Source organism: Eptatretus burgeri, chromosome 2 (assembly GCF_056783735.1).
Source record: "Eptatretus burgeri isolate ZD-2024b chromosome 2, Ebu_testis_v1, whole genome shotgun sequence".
Lineage (NCBI taxonomy): Eukaryota > Metazoa > Chordata > Myxini > Myxiniformes > Myxinidae > Eptatretus > Eptatretus burgeri.
In genome coordinates this window covers 149,873,194-149,895,281 of record NC_140962.1, presented here as the reverse complement: position 1 = coordinate 149,895,281, position 22,088 = coordinate 149,873,194, and the positions used below count along the sequence as shown (strand labels likewise).

Here is a 22,088-nt window from a genome sequence, read left to right as displayed (position 1 = left end):
AAGTCTTCAAAATAAACCCAACTTTCCAAGTCTCCAAGGTATAACCACATTCCTGTTGAGTTTCCAAGATATGTATCACATTGTGAGTTATCAAGCCAGAACCCACATTTCAAGTCTCCAAAAATGTAACCATCTATCCAAGACTCCAAGGTAGAATCACAATTTCCAGAAATATAGTGGGTTTCAGTGATAGATCTCACATAGTATAACTGTGGATCATCAAGGAAATCTCCATTTTTCCAATTTTTATGGGTTTCAGTGATAGATCTCACATAGTATAATTGTGGATCATCAAGGAAATCTCCATTTTTTCCAATTTTGATGGGTTTCGGTGATAGATCTCACATAGTATAACTGTGGATCATCAAGGAAATCTCCATTTTTCCAATTATTATGGGTTTCAGTGATAGATCTCACATAGTATAACTGTGGATCATCAAGGAAAACTCCATTTTTCAAAATGTCTGAAAATTGTGAGTCTCCAAGGTAAAACTTGTATTCTGGCTCATCAAGGTATAACTTGTTCAGCGGGTATTGTCTTGATAACTCACAATGAGTACTATTGTTGCAAAACTCTTTTTCAGGACTTTGCTGGTCTCCAAGGTATAACTCTTTGGTTGGATCATCAAGGACGAACTCGTTCTGTGGGTCTTGGTCGCTCATAAGGTGTTCAACCAAGTCAACAATTTCGCTCCAAGTTGTAGCAAAAGCAGTATTTTCATTTAGTATTTCAGATACAATTTCCTGTGAGAGAAAATAATAATGTATTAATTAAGTTATTTAATTATTAAATGAGTATGCTTCAATCAAAGTTTGAAAATAGGAAAATAAAAATCTTACCTCAATGGATAAGAGGTTTGAATCCAGTTCATCAACTTGAAGGTTTAGTTCCATACAAGTCAGAGAGTTCCAAGGAACCCCAAAGTCATCCCACTCAAGGTCTTGGTCGCTCATAAGGTCTTCAACCAAGCCAACAATTTCCCCCAAGTTGTAGCAAAAGCAGTATTTTCATTTTGTATTTCAGATACAATTTCCTGTGAGAGAAAATAATAATGTATTAATTAAGTTATTTAATTATTAAACGAGTCGATGTTTAAAAGGAACTAAAAATAGGAAAATAAAAATCTTACCTCAACAGATAAGAGGTTTGAATCCAGTTCATCAACTTGAAGGTTTAGTTCCATACAAGTCTGAGAGTTCCAGGCAAGCACACAGCACACCATTGCCAGGAAAAAAATGTTTAAAATGGAGCCTGGGCATGAGGCTTTTATAGGGAAAGACTGTTGGGTGTGGTTTCCTGTGGAAATTCCCTAGTGGAATTTCATAACATGCTGGAAACCATTTCATAACATGGAAACCATAGAAACTGAAACATGCTGGAATTTTCTCGTGATTTCTTTGTGAGTCAGAGATGAACTGGAAATGATGTAAGAGTAGGTGGGCGGGGCTTAGAAAAAGTGGGCGTGGCTTAGAAAAAATACCTCAGGAAAAGTGGGCGGAGCTTAGCAAAGTGGGCGTGGCTTAGAAAAAAATACCTCACAAAAAGTGGGTGGAGCTTAGCAAAAGTGGGCGGGGCTTAAACAAAAGTGGGCGGGGCTTACTGAATACCTTGTGGAAAGTGGGCGGGGCTTAGCAAAAGTGGGCGGGGCTTAAAGAAAAGTGGGCGTGGCTTATTGAATATCTTGTGGAAAGTGGGCGGGGCTTAGCAAAAGTGGGCGGGGCTTAACAAAAAAATAACCTGTTTGTCAGGAGGTGGTCAAACAAGAGCATTAAGAGAAGTTTATCATTTCGTAATGGCACAAAAGGGGCATCTTAAAAAATACAAAGATTCAAATGTTTTGTTTTTCAATATTTTAGATGGGGATTATTGTGCAAAGAAAATTAAACTATTGAAGGAATTTGAGAATGAACAAATCTTTATAGGTTCAATGAGTGAGCTGATCAACCTCCAGGTTAAAAGGGGAGACAAACAAATATACCTTGGGATAAAAAGGGGGTTTATTTTTAGGGAAAAAAAATAGGAATCGCTGAAAATCCCCCATTCATTTACATGGGGAAAAGTGAGCCAGAATCAGTATATTCACCCTACTCAGGTGCCATTGGGCGAACCAAATACTGAAACCCTTGCCAGATTCGACAAACCCCTCGGAGAAGAAAAATTATGTCAAAATTCGCAATTTTCTAAGTTTGTGACCTTGTGACCTTGACCTTGGGACGAAAATGAAAAATCTCGCTCCGTGAGGCTATGCAGGTGCCATTGAGCGAACCAAATTCCGAAACCCCTGTCAGATTCGACAAACACCTGAGGAGAAGATGCAAATTGAAATCGGCTACCCCCTAAAAACATGTTTTTGGGGCGTGGCTCCGCCCATAATGGGAGCATCACGTCCATTTTCAGGAAAACACAACTAGATCACGATATAAACCTCCCACCAAAATTTTTATCAGGATCAGATCAAAACCTACGGAGCTATGCTCAGGACAGACAGAGACAGACAGACATACAGACACACAACAATAACGAATATAGTGGTCACTTATTTTTTTCGTGAAAATATTTTTTCGCGAACCAAAATACCCCACGTTTATTAATGTGCTTACAACCTTCGAATCACGTGAAGTCATCAGTGACCCAAAACCTGCTTTTAAACCCATTACCTCTGGGAGCGATGGAGGGTGTTCATACCCGGTATGGGGATCGGTCAAAAAATTACTTGTACTGTGCCATGTGTACAGGTGAAATACCACATGTGCAGGTAACATTGCACGTGTACAGGTGAAATACCACGTTTACAGTCAACATAGCACATGTACAGGTGAAATTTGGAAGTCATGTCCCAACCCTCACAGATGGGTTTTTTCCGTACCTCCTCCTGACCCCGAGTACCCCCTCCCCCCCCCACACCGTCGTGTGTAATATTTGGTGGAGATTGGCCATTCATTCTCCACAGTATAAGGTCCATCCATCCATCCACACGTACAGAGAAATGGAGTATTACCATGTGATTGAAACCCTGATCCACACCCAGTGAAACCCCGTTTATAACACGTGTCCCAACATTTCTGATCGATTCCTTGAGTGAAGTGGATCAAGTTGTGAAGACCATTGTTGGATCCCTGGTTTAAACGTGAACACCGGACAATGGCTGACGTGACATGTGGAGTTCGATTCCCTGTCCTGTGATGGACAAGGACTTGTTTTCACGAATCACCCTCTCGGGTCCCTTTCATCCACTTCTACTCGTTTACAAAATGGACCATGTCGGTTTGATTCTCCCAACCGAGACCCACTTCCGGTATAAAATATTTCAAATGGACAAAGATACCGATTAAAATTCTGTGTTATGAATAAAACCCGTTTGTGAGATCCACATTAATATCTGATCGATCTGAGAAATCACATTCACATTCCCTTTGATGATCCTTACCTCGTTATCCCAAGGTTCGTGTGGTTTACCTGATGGACTCACCTGGGGATCGATTTCAGATAAAACTAGTAAATCTTCAATCAATACATGAAAGGTTCAGTATCACGAGCCACATTGGTAGTTGGTGTAGCAACATCGGTACGTAATGTGATCTATAAGGGGGATCTATAATTATTAGGTTAAATTAAAACCTCTCTGTGTGGTCAGCGTGGATGTTATTAATATAATATATTAAACTACAACTACTACTACTACTACTACTACTACTACTACTATAACGAAACTCAGGTTTAAAAATTAACTTTGCATGAAACACGTTTGAAGAAGAAGAAAAATCCGTGTAGTTTGGTGATCAGAGTGAAGAGTTGGGGTTAAAGTTCATTTCATATCAAATAAGGTAAACAATGAACTTATTTAATTATATAATCTTCATTATAATATAAATATTAATCAGTCATCAAATCGTCATGTGCAAGTAAATGATTTTATTAAATTGAACCCAAAATAACCTTCAGTTTGTACGTTTCATGAAATAAACTTTCATCACGAACTGAACGGAATGATTAGAGAAACCGGACGGAACCACGAACGTGGTAATAAATCCTCATAGCGGGTTTAACGGGGTCCATGAAGTTCCCCCTGAACACGTGAAGGACCCGTGAGTCCCCGAAACACGTCAACTCTCCCGCCTCGCAATCCAAGAAGAACCCAAACCGTTCAAGATCCCCCGACACGGACAGGGGGATATCTTGATTGTTGTGATGTGCGGAGTATTCATGATCACATTTCGACAAACACCAAGAATGGGGATTCAATCCCAACCTGCACTCCCTCCCTCTCCCTTTCCTCCTCATGGAGTTTAAACAAATTCCGATTCTGCACAAACAACACAAACTCACATCAACCTCCCAGTAGTGACGGCCCGACGAGAAACTCTCACGGGAAACAACTTGGAACCAACGATCAAACCGATCAGGATGTTCTGGGTAACGTTGTTCGTTCCTGGTTCGAGTCGCCGTCCTGAGGTCCCGGGAGATCTTGATCCGTGGATGTGCAGAGTTTGGGTCCAGACTCGGGGTCCGTCCATCTGCGGACACGAGAGGGGTCGCGGACATTGTTAGACAAACACACAAACACAGACACAAACACAAACACACACATAAAGCTCATTATAACCTTTGGAAATCACATTTATCAACAAAAAACATTTTATGAAAACAATTATTATTATTTATTCACTTCACGTCCGACGACTGACATTATTTATTAATTTATACAGTTTCCCAGCTCATGAGACCTTTAATTTATTTATTTACCGTAAACGATTCCACGACCCACACCCCACCTCCAATTATTTATTTATTTACCGTAAACGATTCCACGACCCACACACCACCTCCAATTATTTATTTATTTATCATAAACAATTCCACGACCCACACACTGCCTCCAATTATTCATTTATTTTCCGAAAACGATTCCACGACCCACACACCGCCTCCAATTATTTATTTATTTATTTACCGTAAACGATTCCATGACCCACACACCACTTCCAATTATTTATTTATTTACCATAAACGATTCCACGACCCACACACCACCTCCAATTATTTATTTATTTATCATAAACAATTCCACGACCCACACACCACCTCCAATTATTTATTTATTTATTGTAAACGATTCCACAACCGACACACCGCCTAAAATTATTTATTTATTTATCATAAACAATTCCACGACCCACACACTGCCTCCAATTATTCATTTATTTTCCTAAATCGATTCCACGACCCAAACACCGCCTCCAATTATTTATTTATTTATTTACCGTAAACGATTCCACGACCCACACACCACCTCCAATTATTTATTTATTTATCATAAACAATTCCACGACCCACACACTGCCTCCAATTATTCATTTATTTTCCTAAATCGATTCCACGACCCAAACACCGCCTCCAATTATTTATTTATTTATTTACCGTAAACGATTCCACAACCCACACACCACCTCCAATTATTTATTTATTTACCATAAACGATTCCACGATCCACACACCACCTCCAATTATTTATTTATTTTTCATAAACAATTCCACGACCCACACACCACCTCCAATTATTTATTTATTGTAAACGATTCCACAACCTACACACCGCCTCCAATTATTTATTTATTTACCATAAACAATTCCATGACCCACACCCCACCTCCAATTATTTATTTTTTATTTATTTACCGTAAACAATTCCAGGACCCACACACCGCCTCCAATTATTTATTTATTTCCCATAAACGATTCCACGACCCACACACCACCTCCAATTATTTATTTATTGCAAACGATTCCACGAACCACACAGCACCTCCAATTATTAATTTATTTATTGAAAACGATTCCACGACCCACTCACCACCTCCAATTATTTATTTATTCTAAACGATTCCACGACCCACACACCTTCTCCAATTATTTATTTATTTATTTAAACGATTCCACGACCCACACACCACCTCCAATTATTTATTTATTCATTTACCGCAAACGATTCCACGACCCAAACACCACCTCCAATTATTTATTTATCAGAAACAATTCCACGATCCACACACCACCTCCAATTATTTATTTATTGTAAACGATTCCATGACCCACACACCACCTCAAATTATTTATTTATTTACCATAAACAATTCCACGACCCACACACCACCTCCAATTATGTATTTATTTATTGTAAACGATTCCACGACCAAAACACGATCTCCAATTATTTATTTATTCATTGTAAATGATTCCACGACCCACACACCTCCTCAAATTATTTATTTATTTACCATAAACAATTCCACGACCCACACACCACCTCCAATTATGTATTTATTTATTGTAAACGATTCCACGACCAAAACACGATCTCCATTTATTTATTTATTGTAAACGATTCCATGACCCAAACACCACCTCCAATTATTTATTTATCAGAAACAATTCCACGATCCACACACCACCTCCAATTATTTATTTACCACAAACGATTCCACGACCCACACACCACCTCAAATTATTTATTTATTTACCATAAACAATTCCACGACCCACACACCACCTCCAATTATTTATTTATTTATTGTAAACGATTCCACGACCAAAACACGATCTCCAATTATTTATTTATTTACCATAAACAATTCCATAACCCACACACTACCTCCAATTATTTATTTATTTACCATAAACAATGGTTTATGTCAGGTCAGGTTCGATCTGTGACCTGCTACAGGTACCATGTAAACCTGTACTAACCTGTTCCATGGTCGGGTTGTCGGTGACTAAACCGTCTCCCCCACCAGGTTTTCTGGTGAGGGGGGTGTTTGGATATGGACACCCAGCAGGATTAAAAACAAAACCTGTCAAAGGGCGGAGGAGCTCCTTGTGAGCCAACGGCCATCCATATTTAGTGCCCAACTGTGTCTGCAGACGTCCTCCTGCAGTTGCGTTACTTCTTATTAGGAGGTTGGTGGAAGGATTTTCACTCCGGCCACCGTAAAACCCTTCATTCCGCAAAACGCATAAACGCAAAAAAATCTGAAAACCCACCCCGTGGGAGTACCTCCTGTGCAGATCCCCTTCGCAGGGCAGCTCACCGGATGATGGGATTGGGGCAAAGCCTTCGGGACCCCCAATCTTTGATAGGAGGGAAACTACGGGGTAACATCCCTGGGTCAGATTGCGGGAGAGTGTGTCGGAGTGGTGCTGAGGTGTCGTCCACCAGAGGGCGGTCTCCTTGGGTTAACCTGAGGCGGTCCCTTCGGGTGGGTGCCTGGAATGTCCTATCCCAAAGAGAGGATGATCACCTGTCTCTGTTATCATCTGAGCTCAAGCGTTTGGACATCGGGATTGCAGCTCTCTCTGAGGTTCGGAGACCGGATTGCGGCGAGATAATGGTGGGTGGTTACACTTACTATTGGTCTGGTCGCTCTGATGGTTACCATACCCAAGGAGTTGCTGCGGCTGTGTCCAATAAGCTGACCCCAATGATAATTGAGGTAACACCGGTCACCAAGCGTATTATGAGATTTAGGATTCGTCACTCCTTAGGTGTCATTTCCCTGGTCTCTGTTTATGCTCCGACTGAGGCGAGTGATCTCACCGAGAAGGATGCATTCTACGCCACACTCGAGTCTGTGGTTGATCAGTGCCCCAGACGAGATACACTTCTAGTCTTGGGGGATTTCAATGCATCGACTGGAACTGATAGGGATGGTTATGAGGTGTGTGTTGGTCCTCATGGGTCAGGAACTATGAACCAGAATAGCATTAAGTTCCTTGACTTTGCAAGAAGTCATGGACTTAGGGTGGCTGGTCCATGGTTTCAGCGCCCACAAGCTCATCGCTGGACTTGGTATTCCAACGCTGGCGGTGTGGCAAAGGAGATTGATCATGTCCTCATTGACGGTCGTTGGAGGATGATCCAGAACTGCAGGGTCTACCGGAGTGCTCAGTTCCTCAATACTGACCACAGGCTTGTTGTAGCAACTCTAAAGCTGCACCTTAAATCCTGGAGAATGGTACCATCCCAGCCCAGGCTGGATGTTGCCAAGCTCAGGGATAAGAGAGTAGCTGAGGAGTTTGCGAGCAGGCTGAGTGGACACTTGAGGGGTCTGGGTGCTTTGGGGGGTCCTGAAGAGTTGTGGAGCGCCTTCAAGACCACCGTCCTTGATGTTGCCGGTGGATGTCTTGGAACTCACCGCAGGGCAAAGAAGAATTTTGTCTCTCAAGGGACACTGGTTACCATTGACCAGAGTCGCAGGGCCAGGCTGAATGGCAGAGCTGAGCTATTGAGGGAGCTGAGGCGTAAAACTGTACGTGCACTGAGGGTGGACAAGGAGGCCTATGTGCGAGGAATCTGTGAGGGGGTGGAGCATCACCTGTGGACAGGTGATTCTCGTCCCGCTTACAGGGGAATTCGCGCATTACGTTCATCCAAGCCCATCCCTCGGAGCACTGCAGTTGGAGCACAGAGTGGTAGGCTCTTGACAGAGGAGTCTGAAGTGAAGGCCCGCTGGGCCGGTTACTTTGAGCGGTTGTACCAGGCTGATCCCCCAGCTGTCGAGTTGGACGTCAAGGGTGTTACAATCCCTGTTGCTGACCCTCGAATCAACTGTGGTCCACCTTCGCTTGTGGAAACACGGGCTGCGGTGAACCAGTTGAAACAGGGCAAAGCTCCAGGGATCTGTGGCATCCATGCCGAACTTCTCAAGGCTGGTGGAAATGCTGCACTCGTGTCGTTGCATGCAGTTTTGTGCTCTGCCTGGAACACAGGCATCATCCCAACTGACTGGAAGAGGGGCCTTGTTGTCCCTCTCTGGAAAGGGAAGGGTGATCACCAAGACTGCAACAACTACCGAGGGGTGACACTGCTCTCAGTGCCGAGCAAGGTCTTTGCTCGGATAATTCTTGATAGGGTTCGCCACCATCTGCTTGAGCAGCAGCGTCCAGAGCAGTCAGGCTTTACACCAAAGAGGTCAACGATTGACCGTATCCTTGCCCTTCGTGTCCTCACCGAACGCAGACGAGAGTTTCGGCAGGGGCTGCTTGCAGCCTATGTTGATCTCTGTAAAGCGTTCGATTCAGTGAATCGGGATGTCCTCAGGAGGATTCTTGGTCTTCGTGGGGTGCCACCAAAACTGATCGATCTGATGTCTGAACTCGACTCTGCTACTGAGAGTGCTGTGAAGTGTGGTGGTTCCACCTCTGACTTATTTCCAGTTGTTACTGGAGTTCGTCAGGGATGTGTACTTGCCCCCACACTTTTCAGCACTTGTATGGACTGGATTTTAGGGAGGATGTCGGAGAGATCAAGTTGCGGTGCATCGTTTGGGAATGTCAATATCTCATATCTCGGACCTTGATTTTGCAGACGATGCAGTCATCTTTGCGGAGACTTTAGACATCCTTTTGGGGGCCCTCGAGGTGCTGAATGAGGAGTCGGAGCCGCTGGGATTACGGGTTTCTTGGGTCAAAACTAAGATCCAGGCTTTCGGTGACATCTTGGATGCTGCTATCCTGTCTGTGTCTGTTTGTGGTGAGGATGTTGAGGTCGGAGAGATTCACTTACCTTGGCAGTGATATTCATGTCTCTGCTGGCTGCGAGTCAGAGGTCAATAGACGTCTGGGTCGGGCCTGGGGAGTCATGGATTCACTGGATCATGGGGTGTGGCGCTGCCGGTACCTGTGCGGGAGGGCGAAAGTCCGAGTCTTCAGGTCCTTGGTACTTCCAGTCTTGCCCTGTGGATGCGAGACTTGGACTCTGAACAAGGATCTGAGACGGAGACTTAATTCCTTTGGTACCAGGTGTCTTCGGAGAATCCTTGGCTATCGCTGGTCGGATTTTGTTTCCAACGAGCAATTGCTGAGGGAGGCTCGGATGAGATTTTTGACCTGCATAGTCCGTGAGCGTCAGTTGCGGCTGTATGGACATGTGGCTCGTTTTCCTGACGCTGATCCTGCTCACCAGAATCTCTCAGCGAGGGAGTCTCATGAGTGGAGGAGGCCAGTGGGCAGACCACATGCCTCATGGTTGCAGCAGGTTGACCATCATCTCAAGGAGATGGGGATGGGCCTGGCATCTGTCTGGGGGATGGCCAGACGGAGGCCCCTGGAGTACCAGCGGAAAGTGGACGCAGCGACGCGCTGTTCTGGCACATGCTCCCATACCTGACCTGACCATAAACAATTCCACGACCCACACACCGCCTCCAATTATTTCTTTATTTACCATAAACAATTCCACGACCCACACACCGCCTCCATTTATTTATTTATTTACCGTAAACGATTCCAGGACCCACACACTGCCTCCAATTATTTGTTTATTTCCCATAAACGATTCCACGACCCACACACCACCTCCAATTATTTATTTATTGTAAACGATTCCACGACCCACACAGCACCTCCAATTATTAATTTATTTATTGCAAAACGATTCCACGACCCACTCACCACCTCCAATTATTTATTGGAAACGATTCCACGACCCACACACCTTCTCCAATTATTTATTCATTTACTTGTTGTAAACGATTCCACGACCCACACACCACCTACAATTATTTATTTATTGATTTACCGTAAACGATTCCACGACCCACACACCACCTCCAATTATTTATTTATTTACCATAAACAATTCCACGACCCACACACCACCTCCAATTATTTATTTATTTACCATAAACAATTCCACGACCCACACACCACCTCAAATTATTTACTTATTGTAAACGATTCCATGATCCACACACCACCTCAAATTATTTATTTATATACCATAAACAATTCCACGACCCACACACCACCTCCAATTATTTATTTATCGTAAATGATTCCACGACCCATACCCCTCCTCCAATTATTTATTTATTTACCGTTAACGATTCCACGACCCACACACCCCCTCCAATTATTTATTTATTTTTTGTAAACGATTCCACGACCCACACACCACCTCCAATTATTTATTTATTTATTGTAAACAATTCCACGACCCACACACCACCTCCCATTATTTATTTATTTACCGTAAACGATTCCATGACACACACACCTCCTCCAATTATTTATTGCAAAACGATTCCACGACCCACACACTACCTCCAATTATTTATTTATTGTAAACGATTCCACGACCCACACACCACCTCCAATTATTAATTTATTTATTGTAAACAATTCCACGACCCACACATCACTTCCAATTATTTATTTATTTTAAACAATTCCACGACCCACACACCACCTCCAATTATTTATTTATCGTAAATGATTCCACGACCCACACACCCCCTCCAATTATTTATTTATTTATTGTAAACGATTCCACGACCCACACACCACCTCCAATTATTTATTTATTTATTGTAAACAATTCCACGACCCACACACCACCTCCCATTTTTTATTTATTTACCGTAAACGATTCCATGACACACACACCCCCTCCAATTATTTATTGTAAACGATTCCACGACCCACACACCACCTCCAATTATTTATATATTGTAAACGATTCCACGACCCACACACCACCTCCAATTATTTATTTATTTACCATAAACAATTCCACGACCCACACACCGCCTCCAATTATTTATATATTTAACGTAAACGATTCCACGACCCACACACCACCTCCAATTATTTATTTATTTACCATAAACGATTCCACGACCCACACGCCACCTTCAATTATTTATTTACCACAAACGATTCCACGACCCACACACCACCTCCAATTATTTATTTATCATAAACAATTCCACGACCCACACACCACCTCCAATTATTTATTTATTTATTGTAAACGATTCCACGACCAACACACAGCCTCCAATTATTTATTTATTTACCATAAACAATTCCATAACCCACACACTACCTCCAATTATTTATTTATTTACCATAAACAATGGTTTATGTCAGGTCAGGTTCGATCTGTGACCTGCTACAGGTACCATGTAAACCTGTACTAACCTGTTCCATGGTCGGGTTGTCGGTGACTAAACCGTCTCCCCCACCAGGTTTTCTGGTGAGGGGGGTGTTTGGATATGGACACCCAGCAGGATTAAAAACAAAACCTGTCAAAGGGCGGAAGAGCTCCTTGTGAGCCAACGGCCATCCATATCTAGTGCCCAACTGTGTCTGCAGACGTCCTCCTGCAGTTGGGTTACTTCTTATTAGGAGGTTGGTGGCAGGATTTTCACTCCGGCCACCGTAAAACCCTTCATTCCGCAAAACGCAAAAACGCAAAAAAATCTGAAAACCCACCCCGTGGGAGTACCTCCTGTGCAGCTCCCCTTCGCAGGGCAGCTCACCGGATGATGGGATTGGGGCAAAGCCTTCGGGACCCCCAATCTTTGATAGGAGGGAAACTACGGGGTAACATCCCTGGGTCAGATTGCGGGAGAGTGTGTCGGAGTGGTGCTGAGGTGTCGTCCACCAGACGGCGGTCTCCTTGGGTTAACCTGAGGCGGTCCCTTCGGGTGGGTGCCTGGAATGTCCTATCCCAAAGAGAGGATGATCACCTGTCTCTGTTATCATCTGAGCTCAAGCGTTTGGACATCGGGATTGCAGCTCTCTCTGAGGTTCGGAGACCGGATTGCGGCGAGATAATGGTGGGTGGTTACACTTACTAATGGTCTGGTCGCTCTGATGGTTACCATACCCAAGGAGTTGCCGCGGCTGTGTCCAATAAGCTGACCCCAATGATAATTGAGGTAACACCGGTCACCAAGCGTATTATGAGATTTAGGATTCGTCACTCCTAAGGTGTCATTTCCCTGGTCTCTGTTTATGCTCCGACTGAGGCGAGTGATCTCACCGAGAAGGATGCATTCTACGCCACACTCGAGTCTGTGGTTGATCAGTGCCCCAGACGAGATACACTTCTAGTCTTGGGGGATTTCAATGCATCGACTGGAACTGATAGGGATGGTTATGAGGTGTGCGTTGGTCCTCATGGGTCAGGAACTATGAACCAGAATAGCACTAAGTTCCTTGACTTTGCAAGAAGTCATGGACTTAGGGTGGCTGGTCCATGGTTTCAGCGCCCACAAGCTCATCGCTGGACTTGGTATTCCAACGCTGGCGGTGTGGCAAAGGAGATTGATCATGTCCTCATTGACGGTCGTTGGAGGATGATCCAGAAATGCAGGGTCCACCGGAGTGCTCAGTTCCTCAATACTGACCACAGGCTTGTTGTAGCAACTCTAAAGCTGCACCTTAAATCCTGGAGAATGGTACCATCCCAGCCCAGGCTGGATGTTGCCAAGCTCAGGGATAAGAGAGTAGCTGAGGAGTTTGCGAACAGGCTGAGTGGACACTTGAGGGGTCTGGGTGCTTTGGGGGGTCCTGAAGAGTTGTGGAGCGCCTTCAAGACCACCGTCCTTGATGTTGCCGGTGGATGTCTTGGAACTCACCGCAGGGCAAAGAAGAATTTTGTCTCTCAAGGGACACTGGTTACCATTGACCAGAGTCGCAGGGCCAGGCTGAATGGCAGAGCTGAGCTATTCAGGGAGCTGAGGCGTAAAACTGTACGTGCACTGAGGGTGGACAAGGAGGCCTATGTGCGAGGAATCTGTGAGGGGTGGAGCATCACCTGTGGACAGGTGATTCTCGTCCCGCTTACAGGGGAATTCGCGCATTACGTTCATCCAAGCCCATCCCTCGGAGCACTGCCGTTGGAGCAGAGAGTGGTAGGCTCTTGACAGAGGAGTCTGAAGTGAAGGCCCGCTGGGCCGGTTACTTTGAGCGGTTGTACCAGGCTGATCCCCCAGCTGTCGAGTTGGACGTCAAGGGTGTTACAATCCCTGTTGCTGACCCTCGAATCAACTGTGGTCCACCTTCGCTTGTGGAAACACGGGCTGCGGTGAACCAGTTGAAACAGGGCAAAGCTCCAGGGATCTGTGGCATCCATGCCGAACTTCTCAAGGCTGGTGGAAATGCTGCACTCGTGTCGTTGCATGCAGTTTTGTGCTCTGCCTGGAACACAGGCATCATCCCAACTGACTGGAAGAGGGGCCTTGTTGTCCCTCTCTGGAAAGGGAAGGGTGATCGCCAAGACTGCAACAACTACCGAGGGGTGACGCTGCTCTCAGTGCCAGGCAAGGTCTTTGCTCGGATAATTCTTGATAGGGTTCGCCACCATCTGCTTGAGCACCAGCGTCCAGAGCAGTCAGGCTTTACACCAAAGAGGTCAACGATTGACCGTATCCTTGCCCTTCGTGTCCTCACGGAACGCAGACGAGAGTTTCGGCAGGGGCTGCTTGCAGCCTATGTTGATCTCTGTAAAGCGTTCGATTCAGTGAATCGGGATGTCCTCAGGAGGATTCTTGGTCTTCGTGGGGTGCCACCAAAACTGATCGATCTGATGTCTGAACTCGACTCTGCTACTGAGAGTGCTGTGAAGTGTGGTGGTTCCACCTCTGACTTATTTCCAGTTGTTACTGGAGTTCGTCAGGGATGTGTACTTGCCCCCACACTTTTCAGCACTTGTATGGACTGGATTTTAGGGAGGATGTCGGAGAGATCAAGTTGCGGTGCATCGTTTGGGAATGACAATATCTCGGACCTTGATTTTGCAGACGATGCAGTCATCTTTGCGGAGACTTTAGACATCCTTTTGGGGGCCCTCGAGGTGCTGAATGAGGAGTCGGAGCCGCTGGGATTACGGGTTTCTTGGGTCAAAACTAAGATCCAGGCTTTCGGTGACATCTTGGATGCTGCTGTCCTGTCTGTGTCTGCTTGTGGTGAGGATGTTGAGGTCGTGGAGAGATTCACTTACCTTGGCAGTGATATTCATGTCTCTGCTGGCTGCGAGTCAGAGGTCAATAGACGTCTGGGTCGGGCCTGGGGAGTCATGGATTCACTGGATCATGGGGTGTGGCGCTGCCGGTACCTGTGCGGGAGGGCGAAAGTCCGAGTCTTCAGGTCCTTGGTACTTCCAGTCTTGCTCTGTGGATGCGAGACTTGGACTCTGACCAAGGATCTGAGACGGAGACTTAATTCCTTTGGTACCAGGTGTCTTCGGAGAATCCTTGGCTATCGCTGGTCGGATTTTGTGTCCAACGAGCGATTGCTGAGGGAGACTCGGATGAGATTTTTGACCTGCATAGTCCGTGAGCATCAGTTGCGGCTGTATGGACATGTGGCTCGTTTTCCTGACGCTGATCCTGCTCACCAGAATCTCTCAGCGAGGGAGTCTCATGAGTGGAGGAGGCCAGTGGGCCGACCACATGCCTCATGGTTGCAGCAGGTTGACCATCATCTCAAGGAGATGGGGATGGGCCTGGCATCTGTCTGGGGGATAGCCAGACGGAGGCCCCTGGAGTACCGGCGGAAAGTGGACGCAGCAACGCGCTGTTCTGGCACATGCTCCCATACCTGACCTGACCATAAACAATTCCACGACCCACACACCGCCTCCAATTATTTCTTTATTTACCATAAACAATTCCACGACCCACACACCGCCTCCAATTATTTATTTATTTACCATAAATGATTCCAGGACCCACACACCGCCTCCAATTATTTATTTATTTACCGTAAACGATTCCAGGACCCACACACTGCCTCCAATTATTTGTTTATTTCCCATAAACGATTCCACGACCCACACACCACCTCCAATTATTTATTTATTGTAAACGATTCCACGACCCACACACCACCTCCAATTATTAATTTATTTATTGCAAAACGATTCCACGACCCACTCACCACCTCCAATTATTTATTGGAAACGATTCCACGACCCACACACCACCTCCAATTATTTATTTATTGTAAACGATTCCACGACCCACACACCTTCTCCAATTATTTATTCATTTTCTTATTGTAAACGATTCTACGACCCACACACCACCTACAATTATTTATTTATTGATTTACCGTAAACGATTCCACGATCCACACACCACCTCCAATTATTTATTTATTTACCATAAACAATTCCACGACCCACACACCACCTCAAATTATTTACTTATTGTAAACGATTCCATGATCCACACACCACCTCAAATTATTTAGTTATTTACCATAAACAATTCCACGACCCACACACCACCTCCAATTATTTATTTATTTACCATAAACAATTCCACGACCCACACACCACCTCAAATTATTTACTTATTGTAAACGATTCCATGATCCACACACCACCTCCAATTATTTATTTATTTACCATAAACAATTCCACGACCCACACACCACCTCCAATTATTTATTTATTTACCATAAACAATTCCACGACCCACACACCACCTCCAATTATTTATTTATTTACCATAAACAATTCCACGACCCACACACCGCCTCCAATTATTTATTTATTTTCCGTAAACGATTCCAGGACCCACACACCACCTACAATTATTTATTTATTATAAACGATTCCACGACCCACACAGCACCTCCAATTATTAATTTATTTATTGCAAAACGATACCACGACCCACACACCACTTCCAATTATTTATTTATTGTAAACGATTCCACGACCCACACACCTTCTCCAATTATTTATTTATTTACTTATTGTAAACGATTCCATGACCCACACACCACCTACAATTATTTATTTATTTATTGACCATAAACAATTCCATGACCCACACACCACCTCAAATTATTTATTTATTTACGATAAACAATTCCACGACCCACACACCAGCTCCAATTATTTATTTATTGTAAACGATTCCATGACCTACACACCACCTCAAATTATTTATTTATTTACCATAAACAATTCCACGACCCACACACCACCTCCAATTATTTATTTATTTACCATAAACAATTCCACGACCCACGCTCCACCTCCAATTATTTATTTATTTATTTATTGTAAACGATTCCACGACCCACACACCACCTCCAATTATTTATTTATTTACCATAAACGATTCCACGACCCACACACCTCCTCCAATTATTTATTTATTTCCGTAAACGATTCCACGACCCATGCACCACCTCCAATTATTTATTTATTGTAAACGATTCCACGACCCACACCTCACCTCCAATTATTTATTTATTGTAAACGATTCCACGACCAAAACACGATCTCCAATTATTTATTTATTTATTGTAAATGATTCCACGACCCACACACCTCCTCCAATTATTTGTTTATTTCAAACAATTCCACGACCCACACACCACCTCCAATTATTTATTTATCGTAAATGATTCCACGACCCATACCCCTCCTCCAATTATTTATTTATTTACCGTTAACGATTCCACGACCCACACACCCCCTCCAATTATTTATTTATTTTTTGTAAATGATTCCACGACCCACACACCACCTCCAATTATTTATTTATTTATTGTAAACAATTCCACGACCCACACACCACCTCCCATTATTTATTTATTTACCGTAAACGATTCCATGACACACACACCTCCTCCAATTATTTATTGTAAACGATTCCACGACCCACACACTACCTCCAATTATTTATTCATTGTAAACGATTCCACGACCCACACACCTCCTCTAATTATTTATTGTAAACGATTCCACAACCCACACACCACCTCCAATTATTAATTTATTTATTGTAAACAATTCCACGACCCACACATCACCTCCAATTATTTATTTATTTTAAACAATTCCTCGACCCACACACCACCTCCAATTATTTATTTATCGTAAATGATTCCACGACCCACACACCCCTCCAATTATTTATTTATTGTAAACAGTTTCACGACCCTCACACCTCTTCCACTTATTTATTTATTTATTGTAAACAATTCCACGACCCACACACCACCTCCCATTATTTATTTATTGTAAACGATTCCACGACACACACACCACCTCCAATCATTGACGAAGTATTTCTATAATTTTATAATTTCCATCACAAAATTCCACATCGATTTATTTATTTACATACACGTTACCATCTCCACGACCAACAGTTACCCCGTTCAAATGGACAAACACACACACACACACACACACACAAACAAACACACACACTTTTTATTTTTGTATCCCGAGTCAAGGTTCGTGGAAAAGATAAACACGAAATGGAACAGAACGGAATAGCAGATAGGGGGAGGAGGGGGAGGATGGCAGAGAGGAGGAGGAGAGGTTGGAGGAGAGGGGGGAGGAGAGGGGAGGGAGGGGGGAGGAGGGGAGGAGGGAAAAAGGGCAGGAGGGGAAAAGGGCAGGAGGAAAAAGGGCAGGAGGGGAAAAGGGCAGGAGGGGAAAAGGGCAGGAGGGGAAAAGGGCAGGAGGGGAAAAGGGCAGGAGGGGAAAAGGGCAGGAGGGGAAAAGGGCAGGAGGGGAAAAGGGCAGGAGGGGAAAAGGGCAGGAGGGGAAAAGGGGAGGAAGGGATGAGGGGATGAGGGGAGGAGGGAGGGACACCAACGGCACATTTGAAAGTTTCATGAAGAAGGATAAAGTGGAGGAAGACTTGGATAAATAATGATGTGGGGAGGAAGGAAGAGTTCGAGAAGGATGCATGGGGTTCATAACACGGATGAAGAATCAAACTCTCAGGAAGGAAAAACTGGAAATGTAGGAGGATGTGGGATTGTTGTTTGGGTTGGGGTCGAGGTTTAACGGGGGTAGAAAAGGTCCATCGAGCTGCCGATGAAGACCTTGTAAGTGGATAGGTGTTGAGGAATACCAAGGAAGGTCTTGGTACAACGGACAATCCCCGGTCCAGGACGCCCAGGAAGATGTGCAGACTGTGTTTGGAGGCTAACTTTTAAATGTGGTTTACCCAAGAAAGATCATGGCTGATTACGAGAACCACCTGTTTGAGAAACTGAACTCAAGATGAATGTTTAGAAAGTATGTGGAGTGGGGAGGGGGGTTCCAAACGGTATTTTTGGAGAGAGATTGTGAGAGTGTGATATTTGTCAAGATTGACAGATATATTCCAAGTACGTGACTATTTTGTGAATGTGTCAAGGTCTGAAGAGAGGAAAGAGGCTCCAGCCTGTCTGTCCGAATGTTGAGAAATGTCATGGCAGAGGGTGAAGTCATCATCAAATAGGATTGTTGAGAGAGAGTCAGAGATCGTTGATGAAGATTAAGAATCGGACTGGATCGAGAACACTGGAATGGGGAACTCCAGCCTCGACAGAGAGAGAAGAAGAAAGGATTGCGTTGAGAGCCACATGTTGTCTACGAGAGTGGAGAAGTCAGTAATCCAAGAGTGGAGTTACTTTCCCACAGGAGGAGAGTTTGGAGAGCAAGGCAGGATGACAGACTGTATCGAAAGCTCAAGATGTGTCTCAGTGATGTGGAACACGAAGCTCAATTTTTCAGGTTTGGTTCCATCCCAACGCGATCGGTCCTGGAACAGGATCCTCCACAAGATTGAAATCCACAAGGAAATTGAAAGAATAGACTTTCATTTTTTAAAGACATGTTCCGTATTCATTTTATTTGTTATTGTAGTAGGTAGCCTGGTGTTGCAACGCTGCATCATTTTCTGGGAACTGGTACTCATTTTGCCAACCTCGGAAGGATGACAGGCTGAGTCGACCCACCTGGTGTTTTACATTTAATTTATTGCCAATCCATTTATCGAAACACGAGCTCAAAGCCCATTATAAGAATACCAAGACAGAGAAAAGGGAATCCTCAGTTCATATTACACAATGAAAGTACTGATCTCGGTTCATATTGGAACCTTGGTTCATTTTACACAATGAAAGTACAAATCATCAGTTCATATCGGTACATTGGTTCATTTTACACCATGAAAGTACCGATCCTCTGTTCATATTGGTACCTTGGTTCATTTTACACATTGAGAGTACCGATCCTCGGTTCATATTTGTACCTTGTTCCATTTTACACAATGAAAGTACCGATCCTCGGTTCATTTTACACAATGAAAGTACCGATCCTCGGTTCATATTGGAACCTTGGTTCATTTTCACAATGAAAGTACCGATCCCCCGTTCATATTGGGACCTTGGTTCATTTTACACAATGAAAGTAACCCCGCTCCACACATCGTTGCAGATTTACGTTACAGATTTGCTGTGTTGTTATTCTCATCAGTATATGAGAAAGAAGGAATATTTCTGTAATCATCCTGGTCTTTACAAAACCTGGGAATACTTTCCATACCACTTGTGCATGTGTTTAGGTTTGTCGGTCAGGAACCTTTGATTCCACCAATGAATGTCCAGTGTGACCTTCAAGGATTGAATCGATTTTCCTTCAACCACACTTTCAGGGAGATTGTTCCAATCCATGTTCCAACCCTCTGAATGAAGAACTTGCTTCTGATATCCAGTCTCAACCTGTGTCTATACAGCTTGAATGTGGGTCCTCAGGTACTTTGGTGGATTGCCCTAGTTAAGAACATCTCTGCTGGTATTCTCACTTCACCAACCGTGATCTCGTGAACTGTGATCATGTTACTTCTTCAGCTGTGGTGAAGAGAGTGGAGATTTAGGTCTTGTCATCGATGTTCAGTTGTCACACCACGTCGTGCTGGAATCAGTCTTGTTGCTCTTCACTGCACCATCTCCATTTTGTATCTCATATTCCAAATGATATTGCTGTAATCTCGGTGTGGTCTAACCAGGGTTGAGTACACTACAGGGAGAATATCTTTTATCAAATTTGTCAATGTCCTTTTGATAATTCCAAGTATCTGGTTTGTTTTTACTGCAACTGCTGAAACATGTTTGTGGAATTTGAGCTCTGAATCAATCACCATCCCAAAGTCCTTCTCTTCTTGTACTTCCTGGAAGTCTATTCGACTCATCTGATAAGCAGTCAATGTATTTGATCTTCTGATATGTAGTACTTCGCATTTGTTTGAGTTTAAGGTGAATTGCCATTTTTCTGACCATGTGTTTGGTTTGTTCAAATTTTCTGACATCGAGATTTTCGTGTCATCAGTAAAAATACACAGAGTTTATGAAGCCATCTGGTACATCATTGATGAACAGCACGAACAGCAAACGTCCCAGTACACTCCCTTGGGAGACTTCACCTTCAACTGATTTCCATTCAGATTTCATCACATTGATGTCCACTCATGTTCTGCCGGAAAGGAATGCCTCAATCCATCTGTGGAGCTTCCCTTAAATTCCACATACTGCCATTTTTTCAAGGAGCCTTCTGTCTGGTACAGCATCGAATGTTTTATGTAAATCCAAGTGCATGATGTCTACAGGATCCCTGTGTTCAATCGAGGCAGTTCCTCAAAGACGCAAAGTAGTTGAGACATAAATTATCTGCTGGAAGTCCATGCTGGCTGTCCGTAAACAGATCATGTGTTGTCATGTGCTTCACCACAGCATCCCTCACAACACTCTCCATGAATTTTCCTGCCACTAAAGTGAGACTTCCAGGGCGGTAGTTTTAAGTAAGTTTTTTTTTTTACCCCATTTCTTGTGGATCAGGGTGACATTTGCAATCCTCCTATCTTCAGTTAAAATGCCTTCATCCAAAGATTTCTGGAATATCAGTCTCAAGGGACCTGTGCTGGTGTTTGTCATTTCATTGAGACATCGAGTGTGGAAACAATGTGGTCCTTCTGACTTGCTGCCATTTAGATTCAGGAGCTTCTTCCTTACTTTCTCCTCAGTCCTGTTGACATCCACCAGTGCAGGTCCAATGTGGCGTCGTTCCTGTTTCAGCACATTTACTTTATTCTCCTCTGTGAAGACCCTACTAAATAGTCATTTGGTGTTTCCCTTTACTCTGTCATCCTCTGTAACTTTCCCATCAGGTTGTATTAAATTACCAACTCCAATCCTTGTTTTGAGTTTGCTGTCTACAAATTTCCAAAATCGTTTTGGGTTTGTACTTATTCTGTCAGCAAAACTCTCCTCAAAGTCTTTACATTTTGTCGTGTCATCTGGTGGGGTTATTTCTCTTCTTAACATATTTGTCATGATCAAGGTCACTCTGTCTCATTGTGCTTTCTCCAACCCTTCCCTTTCTTCCTGTCTGAGACTGTGCCATTGTTTTGTGGGTGATGTTTCGCTGTTTTCATCTATTCCTAGTCGGTAAACTATTGGGAATACATTTGTCCATGGTTGTCTCCATGTTATCTCAAAGGAA

The 22,088-nt window shown here is 43.8% G+C and overlaps 1 protein-coding gene and 1 pseudogene across 2 annotated transcripts in view; one reads left to right on the top strand and one right to left on the bottom strand.

The window, feature by feature from the left end:
* LOC147033530 (E3 ubiquitin/ISG15 ligase TRIM25-like) overlaps positions 1–22,088 on the top strand; it is a 295,818-nt gene that overhangs the window by 199,326 nt on the left and 74,404 nt on the right. The window lies entirely within an intron of this gene.
* The window catches only part of LOC147033529 (zinc-binding protein A33-like), a 276,088-nt pseudogene continuing 258,189 nt past the window's right edge, over positions 4,190–22,088 (bottom strand). Inside the window, exon 9 of the transcript XR_015051391.1 lies at positions 4,190–4,515. The product of XR_015051391.1 is annotated as a zinc-binding protein A33-like (transcript). The remainder of the gene's footprint in view (positions 4,516–22,088) is intronic.